This window comes from Paralichthys olivaceus, chromosome 18, assembly GCF_024713975.1.
Source record: "Paralichthys olivaceus isolate ysfri-2021 chromosome 18, ASM2471397v2, whole genome shotgun sequence".
Taxonomy (NCBI): domain Eukaryota; kingdom Metazoa; phylum Chordata; class Actinopteri; order Pleuronectiformes; family Paralichthyidae; genus Paralichthys; species Paralichthys olivaceus.
In genome coordinates this window covers 518,856-541,773 of record NC_091110.1, presented here as the reverse complement: position 1 = coordinate 541,773, position 22,918 = coordinate 518,856, and the positions used below count along the sequence as shown (strand labels likewise).

General features: G+C 39.6%; 1 long non-coding RNA gene across 1 annotated transcript; it reads left to right on the top strand.

The window, feature by feature from the left end:
- The first annotated feature begins 5,224 nt into the window (after positions 1–5,224).
- LOC138405457 (uncharacterized) lies at positions 5,225–22,918 on the top strand. Its single transcript, XR_011239194.1, has 3 exons — positions 5,225–8,878; positions 21,548–21,759; positions 21,869–22,918. It is a non-coding gene; the product is annotated as an uncharacterized lncRNA (long non-coding RNA).

The following is a 22,918-nucleotide window of genomic DNA, read 5'->3' as shown; positions in this document are numbered from 1 at the left end:
TCCACAAATCGTTTGTTTGTTTCATGCCACCCTGACAGGAACCCCACAGCCTGGTAGTGTTGCCACCTGGGTCTGCCACCAACATGATCACAGTGCGATGCACTGAGCCCCAGACGATATATGACCTTATGCCGAAGCATGGCTTACATTGCTCCTGTAATGGAAATTTTTACATTTGTGTATGTTTAATTGCATGATGTATGTATGTGAATGACTGACCAAAGAGTTGACCAAATTGTTAATCTAAAAGGGTAACCTTAAGGTTTATGATGGTGGCTTAAGAGACTTGAGTTTTATGGCCTTGAGAAACCACAACTTTATGGTATCTCTTGGTATCTCTGATTGGGATCTCACACCTGGGGTCTCACAGGGGGGTCATCCACAGAACATGTAAATAAATGGACAGGATATCTCCTCCACTGAGAGAAACTACAGGAGGGTAATAAATACCTTTGCATGCTTAGTGGGAGGAGGCTGCGAGTTATAGGAACACTGATTCTCCTATGTTCTTTGCTCATTTGTGCATGTCATTCAGGTGATGTGTACTGATGAGTCCATCTGCAGATGCTGAATTAAACTTTCAGAAAGAAGTGCCTGTTTCACAGAAATTGCCACCACAATTTTGGTGTTGTCGGCAGGATCACTCTTGTGAGTAGACACTCTGTTTCTCTGGGCTGAAAGGTAAAACTGAGCAGGGAGTCTGGGACTCTGACCTCAACCTCCCTGACAAAAGAAGGTAGAGATGTGAGGGCCTGATGCCTGAGAACCAAAGAGTGCTCTCACTGCTGTGATCCAGCGGACCAATTAGCACAAAGACACTGTCTTTCTGGGAAGACAAATTCAGAAGGGAAACGGTCCTCTCACAGGTTGAGTGACAGACGTGTCTGCATGGCAAGGTTTGGAACCGATATAGAATCAAGGAATCTTCGGGTGATCTTGGAGATCACGGGTGGTCTTGGAGATCACGGGTGGTCTTGGAGACCACAGAGTTAATATAGAATACGCCTGTTGGTGATCTTAGAGAAGGTCACATAGTTAATTGGGAACTAATGAGTATGGTATTAGAATAAGCAGATTGGTGATCCGAGAGGAGGTCACAGAGTTAAGGAGTATTGATATATACAAGATATAATAATAGGAATATACGGAGTGTTTGTTGATTTTAATACACTTGTTATATTGGTTTCTGATGTCGAGTTCATGATTTAACAAACTATGATATAATATAGTAAATAGAGTTTTGCACTGGAGATGTGACTGGGACTGAAGGACTGAGACCTGAGCCAGGATCATCTCGACACTGCCATGAATCTGCTTTAAGAAGAGAGAGAGAGACGTTCTCAACCCCCAAAGGTAAGTACATTTAAGTAAATTTAAGTATATTAGGGGTATAATTGGCTTTTTGAGGTTATTAAGAAAGACTAAAATCCTAAAATTAAAATCCTAACAAGAAATTTTTAACAAGAGTAAATTAAAAAGAACGGATTAAAATAAATTAGGGAATTTCTAAATGTCTTTTCCCATATCAGCATAACTTTGGTCCTCCAAATTTTGTATTTTGTTGAACAAATGGGGAGTTTAAATTGATAAATAAGAGTTATGTTAAGACTGCTGCGACAACCTATTAGAGAAATGGGTTTAAACATTGGTAAAGGAAAGAAAGATAAGGATAATGCTAATCCACTTCAACTTTCTTTTCTTAATGTTCAGTATATGTTAATAAGTGATGGTAAGCGTAGAGTTAGAGAGGAACGAGTTAGTGAGGACAAATTAGAAGGAAAAAAAGAAATGTAGGGATATTTGTACTGGAGCGTGTGAATTTTGGTTAACTGAAGTGAATATCAGGGACAGTTTACAGAAGGTAGGGATTGAACTAATCTCCAAGTCTCAGTGTGTCCGACTCGACCCTGATCTGGACTCAGCTCCACCGAGAGGGCAGATTTACTCACCCAAGTGTAATTACAGATGTTATGCTAACACAAAGGATGGTAAAGAAGGTTAGAGTAAGTAGTTAAAGAATGTGATAGAGAAAGTTAGATTAAAGATTAACGATAGGTTAGGTTGGTTATACTAGAATAGTAATCACTGTGTTGTCTCAGTAGCTTAGATTGACTCACTGGACAAATTGTTTAAGGTATCAAATTCTGATCTCCATGTTATATTAAGCAAAAGAGAACAAAAACAATTGGTATTGAAAGTTTTGGAACTTTGGACCAAAAGGGGTTATGGGAAGGGAAAAAACATCTGATCCCAATAATAAAAATAATTTAATCAGGGGTTTAGAGGTAAATCACAAAAGATTTCTGCAGTGATAAATGCAATTAGGACTGTGGAATTTATTATTGTCAGACTGAACACTTTTCAAAAGCTAGGTGACTCAGATACAGTACAGCTGATAAATGCAGATATGAAGCTGTTTGTGGACGACTCAGCATTAAAAGATCCAGCAACTGGTAGAAGCCAAGTGGGTTTTGATGTTACAACTTTGAATGACAAATTTGGCTGAATCACTCATTACATTATTCTGCAGAAGCTGCAGAATTGGTTGCATTGATTGAGAAATGCAAATATGTAAGTGACAGGTGTCAACATATACACTGGTAGCAGGTATGCATTGGGAGTGGTATATGATTTGGCAGATTTTTGGCTAAAGGAAAATTCTCAAAACCATTACCTAACATACATTGGTTGCTGTTCTGATTGACGCTGTGTTGTTATTCAAACTAATTGCGTTCTGCAAATGTGAAGCATTTTTATAAAGACTTTTCAGTTTCGCAGGGGAATGTGAGAGCAGAAGCTGCTGCAAAAGCTGCAGCAAAGCACAGTCTGCTTGTCCGAGGTGTTTCTGAATCTGATAGGTCATTAACACCTAATGTATTTGATGGGTCATTAACATTTAAATACAGATTTACAGGAGCTGCAGATAAGGGCAGCTCAGTTAAAAACAAACAAAAAATAACTGTTTGAAGGAAAGTGGATTGTTTGGTGGCTATACATTTTTGGTCTGGAACAAATGGGAAATCCTGTTTAGCAAGATATATGTTTCCTCATAGTTGACACATGGTCAGAACCAAGTGTCAAAGGGGGGGATGCCAAATGTAGGAAGAGATACAGATATATTGGCTTACAAAAGAATTGTCAAACTCACAAATTACTCACAATTTTTTTTTTAATTTTCATTAGAGTTATATAATTGGTACTATATAAAGAGGAATCCAGAATTATATAAAGTGAACTGATTTTATGGAAGGACAAAGTGAGGGAAAGCAATACTGTCTTGATTTTATTGACATGTGTGTTTCTCCACATTTAAACAGGACTCTTCAGCAGTTGCAAAGGCACTGCTCAGGGAAATGTTTTATTGTGCAACCTGTCCCCTATGCTTTTTGAGATCCACAGATAGGTGAATGAAGCCCTACCAAAATCCATAGATGGCAGTGAAGGCTGCTGAAAGATAAACTTGGATGTATGCAAGCCATTGCAGGGAGGTTCCTGAGCAAGAAGTGGATTCTTCAGAACACAGCGTGCATTGATGTCAGTGAGTGCACCTCAGCCTTCAACTGCTTTGTGTCCGCGAGCAAGGAGGGGGTGGAAATCTCTAGGACCACACGTCTCCAATCTCACGAAGAGGCGGCACATTGATTAGGGGGTTGGCTAGGGTGACGCTGCTGATAAACGATGATGCCGACAGACAAACAGTGACACCTGATGGGACGACTGGGATGCAGTTCGAGGGAAAAGATGTGTTCCCTGTTCTTGCTCACAGTCATCATCGTCCTGCCAACATTGCTATGGCAGGTGAAACCTTGGCAGGAAGAACAACACCAAACTAAACTGAGCATCATAAGCAGAACAAAAAATGGAAACTCTTGTTTGAACTGACAAAGCCTGAAGTCAATTCATGGTATGCAGCCATGAAGACAACTGCGAGAAAAGATCACCAATGAGAGACCTAACCTCAATTACTTCCATACAGATTGCACTCACTATTATGTGCCATGAAGATATGAGTGTTCCAAGTTGACAGTGTCTTCAAAGGATTTGGGGGACTCTTCCCATGGTGGGGAAATGTGCGAACATCACACACAGAATAGATGGGATTGTACTTTGGATATGATGCTCACCAGCCAAGGAGGTGTTGGTCACATAATCTGAACTGATTGCTGCACATACATAAATGGTTGTAAATGGTTGTATTTATATAGCGCTTTTCTAGTCTTGATGACCACTCAAAGCGCTTGACACTACAGTTTGCCATTCACCCATTCACACACATTCATACATACAGTGCTTCTATAGCTAGCACTTTTTTGTTGCTCTATTGGGCAGTTCGGGGTTCAGTATCTTGCCTAAGGACACTTTGGCATGCAGATGGGAAGACTGGGGATTGAACTTCCGACCTTCTGGTTGGAGGACGACCGCTCTACCCCTCAGCCACAGCCACCCCCATGCATACACACATACATGCATACTGTACATCTGACAATGTGGTGCATATTGTTTTTCATTTAAATTACCTATTGTTTGAGGAAAAGAACAAGGACACACAGATTCCTGAAGCATGGAATTGGTGGTCATAGTGAATTTTAAATGTGAAAAATGTGTCATTGGAATTTTTGACATCGATTCAGATTTTTGTTTGTATTTAAGTGTTGTTGGTCTGGTGTATTGTTATTTGTGTACTATTTGTGTACTTTAATGAAGAATGCAATTGGATATGTTAAATTTCCGGGCCCTCGTCTAGAATGAAATTCTCAATTTCAAGATGATGAGTTTGTCTGAAAATGATTGTTGTTTAGTGAGCATAAAATGCTCAAAGTGGGAAATGTAATGGAAATGTTTACATTTGTGTATGTTTAATTGCATGAGCAAACATGTATGTGGATGACTGACCAAAGAGTTGACCAAATTGTTAATCTAAAAGGTTTAACCTTAAGGTTTACGATGGTGCCTTAAGGTTTACGATGGTGGCTTAAGAGACTTGAGTTTTATGGCCTCGAAAAACCAAAACTTTATGGTATCTCATTGTATCTCTGATTGGGATCAAACAACTGGGATCTCACAGGGGGGGTCATCCAAAGAACATGTAAACAAAAGGACAGGATGTCTCCTCCACTGAGTGAAACTACAGAAGGGTAATATATACCTTTGCATGCTTAGTGGGAGGGGGCTGCGAGTTATAAGAACACAGATTCTCCTATGTTCTTTTCTCATTTGTGCATGTCATTCAGGTGATGTGTACTGATGAGTCCATCTGCAGATGCTGAATTAAACTTTCAGAAAGAAGTGTTTGACTTTGTGCTTGTTTCACAGAAATTGCCACCACAATATCTTAATTACTAGGTATTTGAGATGGTAGTGAATATTCCTATGGACCCTGAAGTTTACTTGATGGTCATTGGCTCAGAGGACATGCAGTGTGTAGCTATGCATCTCTCAGTGTATGTATGCTACACAATGGAAACGCAACCATGTTCACCTGCAGAACAGCCATGTCTACCATTTACCTTATTTTGTCAACCTTTAAATGACTTAAGTATAAAAATAGAAATACAGAAATAAATAAATGTGTAGATAAATAAATGTCTTAAATTTATTTCCACATTTATTTATTTCTGTATTTCTGTGACTGTATGCTCGGTCAGAGGACTGTGATGATCCAGTTCTACTACTTCAGCCTGTCAATGCTGGCTGTTGTGCAGTAGTTGCAGTGTTGTGTCAGTTAACACTTAAAGGGAACGAGTTAGAAAAACGAAAAGGTGAAAAACCTCACATACTGGTCTGATTTGTAAGTTTGGTTGTTCAAATGTGTAAAATACGTTTTTGAGGCTCTAACCCACATAACAAAAAACATTTTGTCTGTAGAATTGTGTCGATGCAGACGTTTGTTGTGTAGTTTTCATAATGCTCACAGTATCCCACATTTTGCCTCTGCACAGTCTCACCATATGTGGGGCTGATGTGTTAAACTGTTTTAATGTCAAGGCATGTTTTAAGATGCATTGATATGCAACATTGTTCTTGGTCAAGATTTTATGGACCGGTTATCTCAGATTTGAATCCTTGTACACCACTACCACAGCCACATAAAAGACTTCCAAAGGAAATGAATCCTGGAGAGGGCCTTTGTGTCCAATTAGCAGTCCAACCTGCATTCCTTTCCTTATCACGTCAAGAGTTTCTCTATGAACCTGAAGACATAAAAATATAAATAAGACATGACATTAACAGGACAAAGAGCTGGTGTTCGGTGTGTTGTTTTAGAGTAGGTATGTGTGCATGCGTGTTCGTGTTTATGTGCGCATGTTTGTGTGTAGAGTGCAGTGACCAACACAAAGGGGAGAAGACTGCAAATCCCTGCTCTGAAGTTTCTGTGGTGACAAAAGTTACCACATTATATTAAACCTTAATCTAAACATGATGAATCATGTTTAAGTATTCAAGCCATTTAAGACTGTTTAAGGCATGCAGAAACCCCATCAATATAGGGGGTGTATGTAGAGTGAATGATCATTTTTTACATCATTACGCTCGTTTTCACTGAAAAACATTAAAAAGATATAGTTCAGGTTTTTTTGAAGTTGTATGAGGTTCTTCTCCATAGTCAGTGTATTACTACCATCTACTGTAGGCAATACACTGACTGGAGAAGTACCTCATACAACCCCACTTCAACAAACATGAACTATCCCTTTAAGATGATTATCGCAGGGATCTGTACCAAAAAAAGTTAGATGTTTTCTTTAGTCTGTAGAATATGATGTGTAGGCCAGGAAAACTATGCTGCACGATTTAAAGATTGCAGAAAGCCATATTGCTATTTCAATAAAATTTCAATTAATTGTTCATCCCTACACTGTAAACCCAAATAAGTTACCAGAACTCATAAAAATTGAGGTAATTGATTGCCTCAATTTTTTTAAGCTGATCAACTTAAAAGTCAAATTTTTCCAGAACATAAAAGTTTGGATTACTTGTACCTTTTGATAACAGTTAATTTAAATGAAGTGCTCAAATATTTGCAGTTAATTTGACTTACAGTTTTCTGTTAAGGAAACTCAATTATTATCAGTTACTATTACTTAAAGGTTCCAGTTTTCAAACCACAGAACTTAAAAAAATAAGTAGACAACCACATCTTTTTATGTTAACAAAACTCAATGTTTATAAGTTTGTGTTGTCATTGTTTGAAGTACACTTTAGTCAAATATGTTGAGTTAGTATACCTAAAAACATGTGACTCAAAACGTAAAATCTTTGAGGCAATTGATTGATATAATTTATCATTATTTAACCAAGTCCCTTTGAGATCCAATACCTATTTTACAAGGGAGACCTGGGTCTCACTGTAAGAGGTAAAAAACAGAAGATCCATGTTCTGCACACATGAATCAGCCAATTTACCAGAGAATCTAAGTGGTGTGAGATAGACTGAAACTAAGCTAAAGGACATATACAGGAAATTGTTTTACTGAACATCTTATCACTTTGAACAAAATGCCAATTCAGTTCCTTTGTAGCGTGGAGAAAGAAAACAGACCATCAAGAAAACTGTATGGGTAGACTAAACAAAGGTAAGTCCTAAAACATGTTAGTATTTTGATGAACAATTTACATAATACACAGTAGTATCTCACTGTGCAGGTTCTGAAAAATCCAGAGACGTCTTTGTGCAGATACACAGGAAGGGCATGGAGAACGGTAGTGCGCTTGGTGTGGATGTCATGGATAACCTATTCAGATAAAAATAGAATTCTATATACTGCAGAGTTTACTGAACAAAGCTGATTTTAAACAGTCAAATCAAAACATATGTCCACAAATAACCTGTTCAAATCTTTAATGCAATCAGACAAATAGCAAACACAAAGTGGACTAATTGCAAATTTCAAAAAGCTCATTTGAATCATTAAACCTGTCCAATGTTCCACTGGTTCAACCTATGAAGGAAGATGGCAGTCAAGCTCAGCATAGAATGTGTTGAGCAGGTTCTGATTCATAATCCACTGTATCTCTGCATACAACTAAATTGAAGTAATAGCAAGAGGACAATACAGCAACAACACTTAAACCGTTCAATTTGAAGAATCTCACACACATTTATCAAGCAGCAAATAGCTACCAAATGAGTAAGAATCACAATTTTCACTTTAAAGAGAGAGCTGATCCATATTACCATGAGCTCGTTCACTGGTGGGCAGGACATCACTGTGGTCTGTCGGCGCAGGGGAAATGTGGTCTCCATCATCTTTCCAATGAGGGGCAGGTTCTTCTCTGTCTTCTTGACTTCTTCAACAATTGTCTGCCTCAACTGCTCAAGGCTTGAAGGATGCTTTCCTTGGGGAAAGTTGGGTAGGAAGTTGACTTCTGCTCGTGTAACCCCGATTAGATTTAGAGTACTAGAAAATACCGGGTTCCTTAAATGCATCGTATGGTAGTTTTTTGGCCGGTATTCAGATTTCCGCAACGCGCCTTGACCTGCAGCTCTCGGTGTGTGAGGGCGTGACACGAAAAAAAAGAGCAGAGAACTGAGAGAAGTCAGAAAAACTCCGTGCTGCTGCGAAGCACTCTGTTCTCCAATTAGCATATGATTAAGAGTTTTTAGCAGTGAACCATGAACGAGTACCTACCTCTAAGACACCGAAGTTGGTTGTAGGAGAGGCTCCGTCAGGGTGTTTTCCTCAATTTTAGAACTATTCTGACAGTTTTTTTTTTCAGGGACAATTCTGTCTGTGCCATGTGAGGAACTGCTTCATCGAGGTCCAGGACTTCATTGCTGTTCGTGGATGCCTTCTGCGTGCCAGGACGTCGACACGAGGATGCTTGCCGTACTAGGAGGGCAGTAGGAACCAAAACAAAAGGAAACCCACCTGAGAAGGTCTTTATCCATTTCTTTGCTACTTTATTCTGCCTGAAACTCAGGTTGTTTTTTGTTCTTGGGCCCAAGACTAACCAATAAATGACAGTTGACAACCAAGATAAACTGATAACTGACTAAAACTGACATCATAAGGAAACTGAAGGTTGACAACCGAGGAACATTCAAAGTAAAATGGTTCAAACCAGTGAGACAAACAACTTTAAGTGAATTTAAACGACTATAACTGAGAAACAGTGAAGTGGTACCACATTTATTAATTTTTTTTCCTAAAACAAAGTGCATTTGTGTATTGAAGTGTATTGAAATACTTTATTTTAGTTTTACATTCATTTTGGTTGTTTAAATTGTTTCTTTGTGGTATATTTGAGTTAATTATTTTACATGAAGCTGTTCCTACTTAAACAGAAGTTAAATGAAACTGAAAAGGATATTTATATAAAGATAATTTTCTGTTTCATAAAACTGTGGTCCTGTGTGTTGTGTGTGTTGGAGGTCTTATTTACTCCCTTACAGAGCCTGCTACTGCCAATCTCCTTTCCCAAACATAGAAGATGAGTGAGCATGAATCTGAGTAAACCATCGATAATTCTGAGCTGAATGGTCCTAGGTCTAAGATTTTTGATACAGACCTGAGATTTAAATATTGTAGATATTATACTTAGGTCAGCAGCATAGATCTCTTCTGTAAGAGAGAGGGACACACGTCCAGGTTACACTCGCTTGGGTCTTTTAATATTGGAATGTGAAGGTTCATTTTCAGGAATACTCCTACTTCTTTTTCGAGCATTAACAGTGACCTCCTGACATCCAGTCCATCTCATCTTGTTCCTGTAATTGCCCACCTTAAACTTGATGCTGTTTTTCCATCCATTCCAGCCAGTCTCAGATCCTGCTTCCTTCAAGCTACAAGAGCCTCAGTAGCCATTGCAGTCTCTTTATCACTTTGGTAAACCTTAAAACCATATAAAGTAGATGCAAGCATTTCTAAAATGTCGTGCTTTAGCTCTCATCAACTTAAGGTGTCTGTTTTTCTTCTCATATTCGGCATTTTCATATTTAAGTTTCAGTTCAACATCAAGCACAAATGTGGGAACTGGAAAAGGACCTGGAGGCCACCTGCTGAGACGTTCTGGAGATGACACATCTGAAAGTAGATCAGTAGATAGAGTAGAGCTGGAGTCTTGCGAAAGTGAGATGGCATCGTCCTTGCCATCAATGGTCACCTTTGATGTCCTGTAGATTGTGTCACTAGTTGTTTGTTCTCTAATGTGTACTTGAGCAACCTCTGGTAGAGCTGAAACCAGAACAGAGTCAACCCTGGATACCTGAGTTTTTGGCTTGAAAAATGATGGTGCAGCAAGATGATATGCTGTCATGTGTTGGTGTCTGATTGCCATTGTCTTCAAAATATTTTTGAAATGTTGAGCGTCATGCAGTGTTAATTTTGTTGACAAAGACTATGACGAAAAATAGTCGTCAACAAACCTTTTGTTATTGAAGGAGTTCTTCTTCTTCTTATTCTTTGCGACGATTTAGGGGTGTTCCAGTGCGTGAAAACTCACCGTTTTTTGCAGACGCGTCAGGTCAGGTAGGTTGGCTGAGGTCTATCCACTTTATCGGTGCGCTGATATGGGAATGATGTAATCTTGTGGTTCAAATACTACAAAGTGAAGTACTTCAGCCAAATCATCTCTTTAACACAAAGAGAAAGCTCCATGGGAATGATACCTTCCAGAAGACCATGGAGTATATCTGGAGGAAACCAATGATTGTATGAAAGTAATTCAGGGACTCACGCAAGACACAGCCACCTTTAACACCAAAGTGGCTGCTCAAAGTGTCACTTTCTTGAATGGTTTGTACATGTAGGTCATGGCTGGCTTTGGTTCTCTGAGGAAATTTCCTCTGACTTCAGTTACTTGAAACTGTTCTACAGAGCCCATACAGAATCTGCAAACATGGCCTGCTCTAAATGACTCTACAAAGTCACCTAATCCATGAGCAGCCAGATTGTCAACAGAAACACAAAAGATGGTGCCTCTGATATTCTGACGAACTCTTTCAATGAAGACACCATCTTGTTCCAGAGTATGAACATCACTGCTGCATATCCATACTTATAGAGGTCTGTCACCAGTATTGCTAGCTGTATAGCATGTAATGCTGATGGGTATTTTGGCGGCACATTAGTGAGGACCTAATATACAGCGCAAAGTTTGTGAATTTTGCATGATGTGCCAAGCGGATTAGTAATTTCAAGATCATCAATATATAGCTGGAGTGGTAGGAGGAGATCACCTGTTGACAGTAACTCATTTTCAAGGAAATGAGAGCCATCAGAGCATGATGCATATTGACCAGATGCAGTATTTGGTTCAGTAATCTCGTTGAGAAAGTCTTTTCATTTAAAGGATAGGAACATACACACTGGTATGACCAGGTTGCTCCAACTGATACTCCACTGGCATTATACAAGGATAGTTGCACTCAATAAAGGTTTCTGCACTTGGATGAACTAAACTCAGCACCTTTAGAGGTTGATGTAGATAGAACATTGCAATCCATGACAGCAACAACTTCACTCAGTGTAGGGTCTGCAATACTGTGACCGTTTCTCTGCAGTATGTCACTAACTGCCTCTTTGATCAATGGCTCAGATAAGGAGAAGATCTGATTCAAGTGGTCTACTCTTTCTTGAGTAGCTGTGTTTGAGACATGGAGGATAGCCTGCACCTTTAGGAATAAGGAAGACCATTTTTTTTAAGTGGATTTCTTAGACTGTCAGTGCCACACTGATCATCATTCCCCACTTCTGTGCTCTGGCCTGGGCATTCTTCATGCAAATTATTAGTTACCTCAGAAATACTGGCTTGGAGATTATGGGGATCCTCACTGACAATATCAGTTTGAAAGTCTGCTGCAAAACTTGCTTGGTGTGCTCTACTTTTATGGGAATTGAATGAAGAGTCCATATTTGTGCTATAGCTACAATCCTTATATGGGCATGTCACTGTTTTCAAATGCTTTCTGAGATGACTGAAAAGGGCTGATTCAGAAAAGGGTTGCTGAAATGGGCATAAAGGGCATTTAAATAACAGAGGCCCCTGACGCTGCTCTGCACAACAGCTAAGTTGTGCTGTATGATATCTTGACAAATGACTCAGTGCATTAAGTGTCTGAAATGTACAAATGCAATCAGTGTAGAGGCATCTAGGAGGGCTGATTCTGGAATAGTGGCTGTGTTGCAGCCTTTAGTGTTTAAATAACTATTCTGGAGGTGAAAGAAGCTGCTGACAAATTACATTTCCTGATCATGTTGGAACCAGCAACCTAAAAGGCAAAAATAATTTTAGACCACCATCAAAAACTTTTAAAACCGAATTCTGTATACTTAATATAACAATAAGTTAATAACTATTAGCTTACCAAAACATGATCATGGACTACAGCTAACACTAATTTAAAATCAATTTTTTTTTTCTATATAGCGTCTATAGATGGAAAATAGCATAAGTAAAAATATAAATTAAATATAAAATAAAATAAATTAAAATAAAGAGAGAGGTGGTTGGTAGAAGAATTCACATACAAAATGTATTACCGGTATCTTTATTACATCCCCAGTTATCTTCCTTAACTCTGTCTTAACTTCTTAAAACTGGAAGACAGAGATGCAAAGGCATAAACTGATGAACAATTAAAAAGCATCAAAACAGTGTCAAATTATAAATACTTCCATGTATAATTTTTCTGCAATTACGCCACCAGTCGAAAACAGGGAAGGTAGAAGAAGCAGCAGAAGAAGAGCAACCCCCCCCTCCTTTTTCCTTTTTTTTCAACTGATAACTTACACACCCAAGTTCAATCAACACGTACAGATCTGATAACATTTTCAAATAGTCAACACAACAAATTACTGCAAGTTTAACTTTTGAAAACTCATACAATTGAGTTCAAAATCTAAAACTTGTCAGAGCTCTTCGAGTTAAAGGGAATAAGTATGGGGCTGCAATGTTTTACAGTGTAGTTATAGTGAGAGCAAGTCAGACTGGGGGAGGAAACAAAAACTCCAGCTTGATACAAATCAACTGCAGCTTCTGCTCTGATCATGAAGCAGCTGATCACTGAACAGCTGTGACCAGAGAGAAACTGTGTCCGTGTTTCCATTGGTCTTTAACTAAGTCTCTGAGAATTAGTTGAAGAACAGAACCTGCTGCTTCTCGTGAACAAGCTCTGATCTCACTGTTTATGTCGCTCTTAACGAGTGAATGGGGGGAAGTTAAACGTGGAAGTTACACAGTAATACATGAATAAATGTTTTAATTTATTTCCACATTAATTTATTTCCACAAAAATGTTTTATTCATCATGCACAGACATGATCAGACACCCTCGATTAATAACTAAACACATGATCGTAAGTTCGTTACTAAATCATCCCAATAAAAAATTAACATGAACTCGTTCTTTTTAAGTGTGAACTGACACAACACTGCAAACAGCAATTGCTGCACAACAGTCTGCATTGGCAAGCAGAAGTAGTAGAACTGGATCATCACACTCCTGTGACCAATCCTGCATGAGACTGAGGTTAGGACCGCCTTTCTCATTAGCATACAGACACAGAAATAAATAAATGTGGAAATGTATTTATTTCCACATTTATTTATACATTAATTTAATTATACTTAAGTCATGTCTGGTCCTCCATAGGGGTTGTGATTGTAAATGCAGGCAGCAATTTCTCCAAAGAATTGATATTGTTACTGTAGTCATTAGTTATGTATAAGAAACATGGTTATTTATGGGGCCATAATTGCAGCAGTCTCAATCAAATTTGTGAATGTGTAAAGGAATCTCCAAATGTATGATGAGATTTGTGAATGTGACCATAGATCTTCAAAACTGTGTATAGAATGTGTTTGTGTGTATGTGTATAATCGTATTTGAAAATGTGTAAAGAAAATAACTTCAAATATGTCTTCAGAAGTGTATTTATATCTGTACATGTACACAAATATGTAAATGCATACATGGAGATTAATGCCTGAAAAGTATTTTACTTTAAGAGCTGAAAATACAGACAAGTCTGGGAAATTGGCAGTTTTTTTAACAAATACGTGTGGAGATTTGTCTGTGTTTTAAGAGCTGCAGCCTTCATATCACTAGGTGGACTAAGTATTTTAAGTTTGAAGATAACTGACACTCAGTGGCCTGCTTTGGATAAAACCAGGAAAATAATGATAGTTATGGAGCACTGAGCTTGATGAATATACTGCTTGTCAGACCACAGAAAGCAGTTAGGTCTGAGCGCAGTGTTTCTAATCGCAGAATCTCATGACAATAATGACTCCATAGATAACACAGCTGTGCTGAGCCTAATGAACACCATGTAAAACTTCCTCCAAGAAGTACAGACTGAGTGAATACACTACAAAGGCTCCAACCAGGACTATGGTGGAACTACTTTAAATTCAGAGATTTTTAAATGGAGTTTGGTGTGACGATTTTTTTTTACACAATTTCAAATCTGTTTATAAACATGCACATACACATTTAAAATACAGATCCATGTACACATTCACATATAAATGTATGCATTCACAATTCTGATTATAGTCAGACCGATTAAGTCACATTTGACAATAGTTTTTGCTATAATAATGGCCCTATAGTTATTACTATCATTACTGTTAATTTGTGTGCTTTGGTAATACAAGCACTGTATTCTCATGCCAATAAAGACTATGTAATTGAAATGCATTGAAATTGATATCACATTACTTGTCCTCTGGATAATGAGACAGCATTGAAATTGCTGTGACAGTTAAAGTTTACACTCTATCACAACCATGTTCCACTGATTCCAACATGACTGGCAAAAACTGAATCAACTTCAAAAGTCCCCTCAATCAATTACTACCATAGCTAGTTTCAAATTAGTAAATAGTACTAGTAAAATAGTGTATATTCCTTCAGTGTATCGATTTGAATATAAAAACGAAAATGAATGGTATATTTCTTAATTCATTTGTTCACATACAGTAGCTGTCCTCTAAATTGGAATCCACATTTCTGTAATCATCCATCAGAGAAGGGTCTATAATAGCACATGTGTCTGTGTGTGCGTGTGCGCATTGAGTCAGATTGAGGTGTCCCTGAAGCCTTTCCGCTGCACCTGCATTTAGAGACGTGGTCTTTCTCTATGTGGCAGGAGAGGTGTACAGGCTGTGTTAAGGTAAGATCTTTCTTTGTATTTACTCTTTTTTTACATGATGCCAAATGTAAGTAAAGACAAGCAAGAAAACAAGTTATTGAAATTAATTTTGACATTATGGAGAGCTTGTAGTGGCAAGATCAATGGAGACTGAAGCATTGAATTAGTGTACAAAATGGCTGTGGTATCGACAAAAAAATTAATTGCAGGAGGGATCATCTCAGATTTTATTTAGGAAAAACAGAAACTGTAATAAAGTTATGGAAGTTTTGCTGTCACACCAGGAAAAAAAATCCATCCGTACCAACTCACGTTATAACGTGAAAGGTTTTGGATATTGATCTGAAAATTTAGATCTGTGAATATCTTTCCCACTTTACTGCAGTAATTTTCTTCTTGTCCTCTGCTCGCCGCAGACATTTCCTCATTTCACCATACCATTATAACGGGAAGCTTGACGTTATTCAAATGTTTAAAAACAACCCACGGTTAAGAACAAACATATAGTTAAGATCTGTTGATATAATGATAGTAGAATGTCATGAGTAGCAGACATACAAATGGAAGGACTGTATGCTTAATGTATGAATGAGTGTGAAGATCCAAGGTTTATGAAGCTAATCATCTGTAGTGTTTAATGGGAGCAAAATTGTGAATAGATTGATTGTTACTGTGCGTTGGACTTATTGTTTTAATATGTTTACTTATTCAATTTGAGGAGAAGGTCAATGAGAACAGATATGTTTTTAGTTGTGATTTGAAGTGTGAGAGGGGGCAGATCTAATGTGGAGTGGTAGGTTGTTCCATAAGTTTGGGACGGCTAAGTAAGGCGGTGCCAGTCCGAGATTTAAAAGTTAACAGTAAAATTTTAAAATCAATCCTGTGTTGAACAGAAAGCCAGTAGATATGGTCTCTATTTTTTTTTTCAGTCAGGAGGTGAGCAGCAGCATTTGTACGAGATTTAAATGTTTAATGGAGGATTGGTCTAAGCCTACATACAGGGAATTACAGTAGTCAAGCCCAGAGGTTACAAATGTATGGATAACCCTCTCGAGATCCATGCTGGTCAAAATTTAAAAAAAAAGAAATTAAAATGGACACCAAGACTCTTTACGGTGGAAAGAATATTAGGAGCTAGGGGGCCAAGGGTGTCTCTTGTATAAAAGCTATCAGGGCCGCTTCCTTTTTTAGGGATGACAGAATTTTACATCTTTTAACTACATTATAAATTCCCTTTACTTTCCATGTAATACATTTAGTGACACTCATCTTAAAGGTGTATTTCCCATGTACATGAATATTGGTGTCCACGAAAACCTGTCGCTCTTGGCTTTATTTTCTTTTCTGTTCTTTTCTGTGTCTGTCATGTGAAAAAAGAGGTCGTCCCCAAACGACGACCGCACACTTAGAGGAACCAGAACCCACCCAAAAATAAAAACAAACTCAAATGTGACTAGTACTGGGCTGGCTGTGGCTGAGGGGTAGAGTGGTCGTCCTCCAACCAAAAGGTCAGAAGTTTGATTCCCAGTCTTCCCATCTGCCTGCCAAAGTGTCCTTGGGCAAGATGCTGAACCCCGAATTGCCCCTCATAGAACAACAACAACAACAACAATAATAACAAGTGCTACTCTCGATGCACTGTATGTATGTATGAATGTATGGGTGAATGGCAAAACTGTACTGTTTTGAGTGCGCTTTGAGTGGTCTTCACGACTAGAAAAGCGCTATATAAATACAACCATTTACCATATAGTAGGTCTCAAGTATCCATGGGGTCTTACAAGGGGACGTGATGCTAGAGGAGGCCATCACTATAGAGAGGGCACGAGAGAGAAAAGAACACAGAATCCCCCCCCCCCCCCCCCCCCAAAAAAAAGACCCCTCTCCAATCCCAATTTGGCAACAATATGATTAGATAGCACCTAAACAAATCTGGGCAAAATTCAGCAGTGTCCGCTCCTCTGTCAGACACAGAGCCACGAGCCTTAAAATTATATTAACTCTCTGACTATCCGGTGTATGATAAAGTAACCACCAAGGATGTAAACAAGAAAAACAGAGGAGCACATATATCAAATCAGAGACAGTTTTAACAAAGCCAACATTATAATAAAGAAGCTCAGAGCTTTCAAGCTTTTAACTGAGCTAAGCTTGGTCTAAATGAGGTGTAAGTATAGAGCTGGCATCACCATTTCTTATGGCGTGTTTATATCCACACCTCACCGACAGTGTGGTCAGTCAAGCGTGGCCAGAAAACGCAGAGCCTCCTCTGCATCGCTGAAACTGCACTTCGTCCCGTTATGCTGTATCACAAGCCTGGCTGGAAACCGCATCATGAATCTAATGTCCTTATCTATAAACTTTCAAACCATATCATTATATGAGCAACGCTTCAGCCGAACCGCGCTGGACAGGTCCTGATGGATGAGGATGCGCTACCCCCCATGTTCCAGGTTTTTCGCCTTTCTTGCGGCTGCTAAGATCCGAGGCTTGTCCCGGGAGTTGTGGAGTTTGATGATCACCTGTCTGGGTTGGTCACTCCTCAGTCTGGCGGTCCGATGCGCGGTCCATCTTTATTCACCCCTTTGCGGCGGACAAACTGAGCAATGTTGGTAGCCAGGATTCAAAGAACTCCTGAGGATTTTCACCCTCTGTACCTTTCTTCAAATTTAAGATCCGTATGTTGTCGCGTCTGCTACGGTTCTCCGCGTCATCTATCAGCTCGGCCATGGTCACCTGCCTGTCCTCCACCTTTGAAAGACGGAGCTTGAGGGTGGCGACGTGATCCTCCATGGCGGAGACCTGCTGTTCAGCTTCAGTGATGCGTTTAGCATGACCTTCCAGGCTGCCGGCGATTTTGTCCAAAGTGTCGGTTAGTTTAGAGAACTTCTGCTCCATAATTTCACTTACGTTTTGAGTAACTTTCCGCACCAGTTCGGACAAGTCCATGCTGCTAGCTCCCTTCATGCTAGCTGCCGGAGAGGAAGTAGCGGCAATGCTAGAGTGCAGCAGGTGATCCATAACCTTCTACTGGGTTGTTTGCCTCAAATTAGCCAGTCTTTCTCTCTGAGACTGACTGCAAGTTTATTTGCCATGTTAAAATATTGTTAGATTGATCAGGTTGGAATAAGATGCTTTTAGGCTGAAAAATATCGGGATCAGAGCGGGAGCTCCGCAAAGAAACAGCCTTCAGCGCGCCATCATCAGGTTATCTGAATCTTTGTATTTTTAATCAAAAGGCAGGCACGCAGGGGAAGGCTGGGTTTGGGCTTTTGGGGGGGTGTATCTCTTGACATGCAAGGTGCAGAGCTTTGAAAACACAAATTTCCCTTTGGGGCTATAATGAGAAGCAGTGTGCATGTCTTCATCCCTCTAGCTGGTCAGGGGCCAAAATAGGGGCCAGTTGAATTGTGAAATATGAGGCCAGAAAAGAAGGGTCTGCTATAACTTTTGACGTGCAACTCACAGAGCTTTCCAAACACGTGTGGGTCATCAGGGGCCACTGAGGAAGCAGTGTGCAAGATTTCAGCCATTTAGCCTTTGGTATCAATTAAGGCCATTTCTTCAGTTCGATTTTGATAGCAGTACCTCATAGTAATGGTTAATATTTACCAGTGTGTTAGATGAATGTGTATATGTGCTCATAAATCTATTTGTAATACGGTATGTTCGTGTAGCGTGAAGTAATGTTGATAATTACATAATGACGATTAAGCTAACATTGGGCACATTAATCTCCTGCAATGCTAACTGTGCGTCGTCTGTGGAATAGTGGAAAAACTATGTGACTAGTGTTGTTGCAAGTAGGCTATTCTATATTTATGTTTGCTGAAATATTTGCGTTACTGAGTGAGTGTACTGTTCTAAATTGTGAGTTGCAATATATTATCAGTATATTAGAAGTAAGCTGAGTTAGAGAATATTTTGTGAAATGCTGTATTTGTTTATCTTACTGTCACACCAAAGTAAAATCAAGTTAAGTTTTTGTCTTGTCTCCATGTTTGTATTTTGATTTCCTGTTTTATTTTGAAAAGTAACTCTCCTCTCGTTTCAGGTTACTTGCCCTTCCTCATGTGCCTCGGTCTGATTGTCTTCCCCGATCCTGATTATGCTCACCTGTTTCCCATTACCTCCATGTGTGCTTATAGTCCGCTTCTCCACTTTGTCCTGTGCCAGTGTATCTTGTCCCTTGTCGAGCCTCACCAGCCTTTAGTCAAAGATCCACAGTTACAGTTGTTTGCCTCGTTGAGAGTGTTTTTTCTGGGCTTTTGCCTCTTAGTTTTCATAGCTCCTTTTGTTAGAGTAGTTTAGTTATTGTTGGATCTTGTCCCTCTTCGGAGGACATTATTGTTTATATTTATATTAGAAGTATTGTCCCTCGTTGTAGGAAGCCTAGTTTATGCTTCTGCGTGACACAGTCGTTGAGCATTCAAAGTTCTGCGTCGAGGGAACACGTTGCTCTGCAATTCCCCACCATGCCGCTAGGGGGTGTGGATGTGTGTTTGTGTGGTTTCAGGGGTTATAGCCGAATCCTTGCTTTGTCTCCCGGTCACAGTATACAACAGTAAACAATGGTGACCGGGGTGGAGCGGCTGTATTTGGAGTTGGAGCTCATCAATATTGAACAACAAATGCTTATATTGCAAATGATGAGGCGCAGGCGACAGAGAAAACGTTTGCGGAGGTGCTCCTTACGACCACTAAACCGGTCGAGGCTGGAAACAAAGGTTTCAAAGTTTTCTAAGGTTTTATTTGTCATCTGTACAACAGATACAGCGTACATGTTGGCAATGAAAATCTTAAATCCCAGGCACCTCAAGCAACTCAACATGCAAGTGTCATAAAATAAGAGTAACAAAAAATACAAATAACATACACTAGTGCAAATGAAACAATAAGTACAAATGTCAGTACTAGTGCAAAAAATTAAACATTATAAGGTGCAAAAAAATTCAATAAAACATTATAATAAAATAATAAAACATTATAAGGTGCTAAAATGAGATATATACATGTCAGGATTTAGCAGCTATAGGGAGGTATGGACAGCTATGGATTATTGCACTCATTATATTTTTAAATTGGTTGGAAATATGATGAATAGAGATGATAATGACAGAATGAAAATTATTGTAAACTAAATAAATAAATATCAATTTTGCTTATGAATAATATAATGTGTAAATAAATATGTTGTTTTAAACAGATGTAGTGACTTTCACAGAGCTCAGGAGATCAGCAGTCTTACAGCCTGTGGGATAAAACTGACCCTGAGTCTTGTGGTCTTGGTCCGGATGCTGCGGTAAATGGTTGTATTTATATAGCGCTTTTCTAGTCTTGAAGACCACTCAAAGCGCTTTACACTACAGTTTTCCATTCACCCATTCACACACACATTCATACAGTGCTTCTATAGCTAGCACTTTTTTTGATGTTCTATTGGGCAGTTTTGGGGTTCAGTATCTTGCCCAAGGACACTTTGGCATGCAGATGGGAAGACTGGGGATCGAGCTTCCGACCTTCTGGTTGGAGGACGACCGCTCTACCCCCTCAGCCACAGCCACCCCACTGGTACTGTCTGCCAGACGGCAGCACAGAGAACAGTTTGTTGCTGGGGTGATGGGGGTCTTTCAGTATCCTGTTAGCCTTCTTCCTACAACGCTGGGTGTAGAGGTCTGGATGGTAGCTCCTTCCTGGTGATGTGCTGAGCAGTTTTCACCACCCTCTGTAGAGTCTTATGGTTGAGGGCGGTGCAACTGCCGTACCAGGCCGTGATGGATCTGGTCAGGATACTCTCGATGGTGCATCTGTAGAAGTTGCAGAGTATCCTGGAGTCCATGTTGAACCTCCGCAGCGGGTGAAATTTACACGGGTGAATTTACAACACTTGTTCACCCACTGAGGGACCTGGATGAACAAATGCACTTTCGATACTTTTGAATGTCAACGGGGCGATTTGACCAGCTTCTTCGCCGTATACAGCCATTAATAACGTACCAGACAACGCACAGCATGCGTGTTGATGTCGCCCAGAGACTTTTAGCCTCGGGTGGAAGTCAGCAAGCTGTGGCGACTAGCTACAAACTGGCGTGTAGCACTGTGTCCATCATTTTGTCGGAGGTCTGCAAAGCATTGTGGACATGCGTTTCAGCCCGAGTTTTTGCCATGTCCTTTAACCAAACAATGGGAAGCCATGGCAGCAGATTACTGGCGGCTGTGGAACTTCCCAAACTGCGTTGGAAGTCTCAATGGTAAACATGTTACCATAAAAGCACCGCCAAAAGCAGGAAGCGACTACTTAAACTACAAAGGGGCTCACTCCATTGTGCTGATGGCAACATGTGATTCCAGCTAATTCCTATCGAGCAAAATAATTTAAAACATGTTTGATCTATGGGTCCAGTAAAAAAACATTAATGATAACATTGATGCATTGATGTCCTTTACAGATACAATTTCACAATGGTGGACGTGGGAGGATATGGAAGAGAGAGCGATGGTGGCATTTTCAAAGAGAGCAAGTTTGGGTCAATGCTGCTCAGCCACAAGCTCAATTAGCCCTCACCATCTGAACTTCCAGGAACCGGAGTCCAGATCCCTCATGTCATCGTTGCTGATGCTGCCTTTCCTCTGCACTGCAACTTGATGCGTCCCTTCCCAGGCAAGTATTACATACACATATCTAGTTATCTATCTATATCTATGCAGCTCTAATAATGTGTTATATGTATATACCATTGTTAAACAGTATGTTATAACTTCCTATACAGGAGTAGGCATGAACATGGACAAGCAGGTCTACAACTACCGCCACTCCAGGGCCAGGCGGGTAATTGAAAATACATTCGGCATCATGGCTGCGCGGAGGAGAATTCTTGGGAGTTTCAGCCTGAAAAAGATGTGGATGTCGTCAAAGCCTGTGTGGTCCTACACAATTACCTCACCTACACAGATGAGGTGAGCCCCCCAGACAGCAGATACATCCCGCCGCATTTTGTGGACACCGACAGTTGTGGATCAGTGCAGCCTGGCGAGTGGAGAAAAGTGGTGGCCAATGACTTGAACTTCGTTGAATCTGTGGATCCCACACTGATGTCCAGGGCCCGTTCCACCAGAGTGGCATTGGCTTTTCGGAATGACCTGATGGCTTTCTTTCAGTCACCTCAAGGAACCGTGCCATGGCAAAACGAGATGGTGTCCCGGGGCACACTACTCAGTGATGTTTGTGAGCTGTGTTCCATCAGTGATGTAAATGAGCTATACGTTGTGTGTAAACTGTGCTTGTGCTGTACTGTGTGTGCTGAAATAAATATCAGAACAACTGTTTGAAAACAAACCTGTGTGCTTTATTGTCATATAAACAGTATAATAATATGTATATTATGGCATGCCGTTCAGGAAATTAAACCTTTTAATATATGGAATGAAACCTTGTATATATGGAATGAAGTATGAATATATTGAATGAAGTCTGAATATATGGAATGAAACCTTGAATATATGGAATGAAACCCTGAATATATGGAATTAAGTCTGAATATTCGCCAGTGTGTTACTGATGTCCTCATAGTTTAATATTGCTGCAACGAGATTGTGAGCGGACTACCTCATTGTCATTCACTTTTAGCTATAGCATCCACACGTTACACAAGATGTCCGCAGACACTGCGGTGAAGTCTGACGTCAGTCAAGTTTCAATCCATATATTCAAGATTTCATTCAATATATTCAGACTTCATTCCATATATTCAAGGTTTCATTCAATATATTCAAGGTTTCATTCCATATATTCAGACTTCATTCAATATATTCAAGGTTTC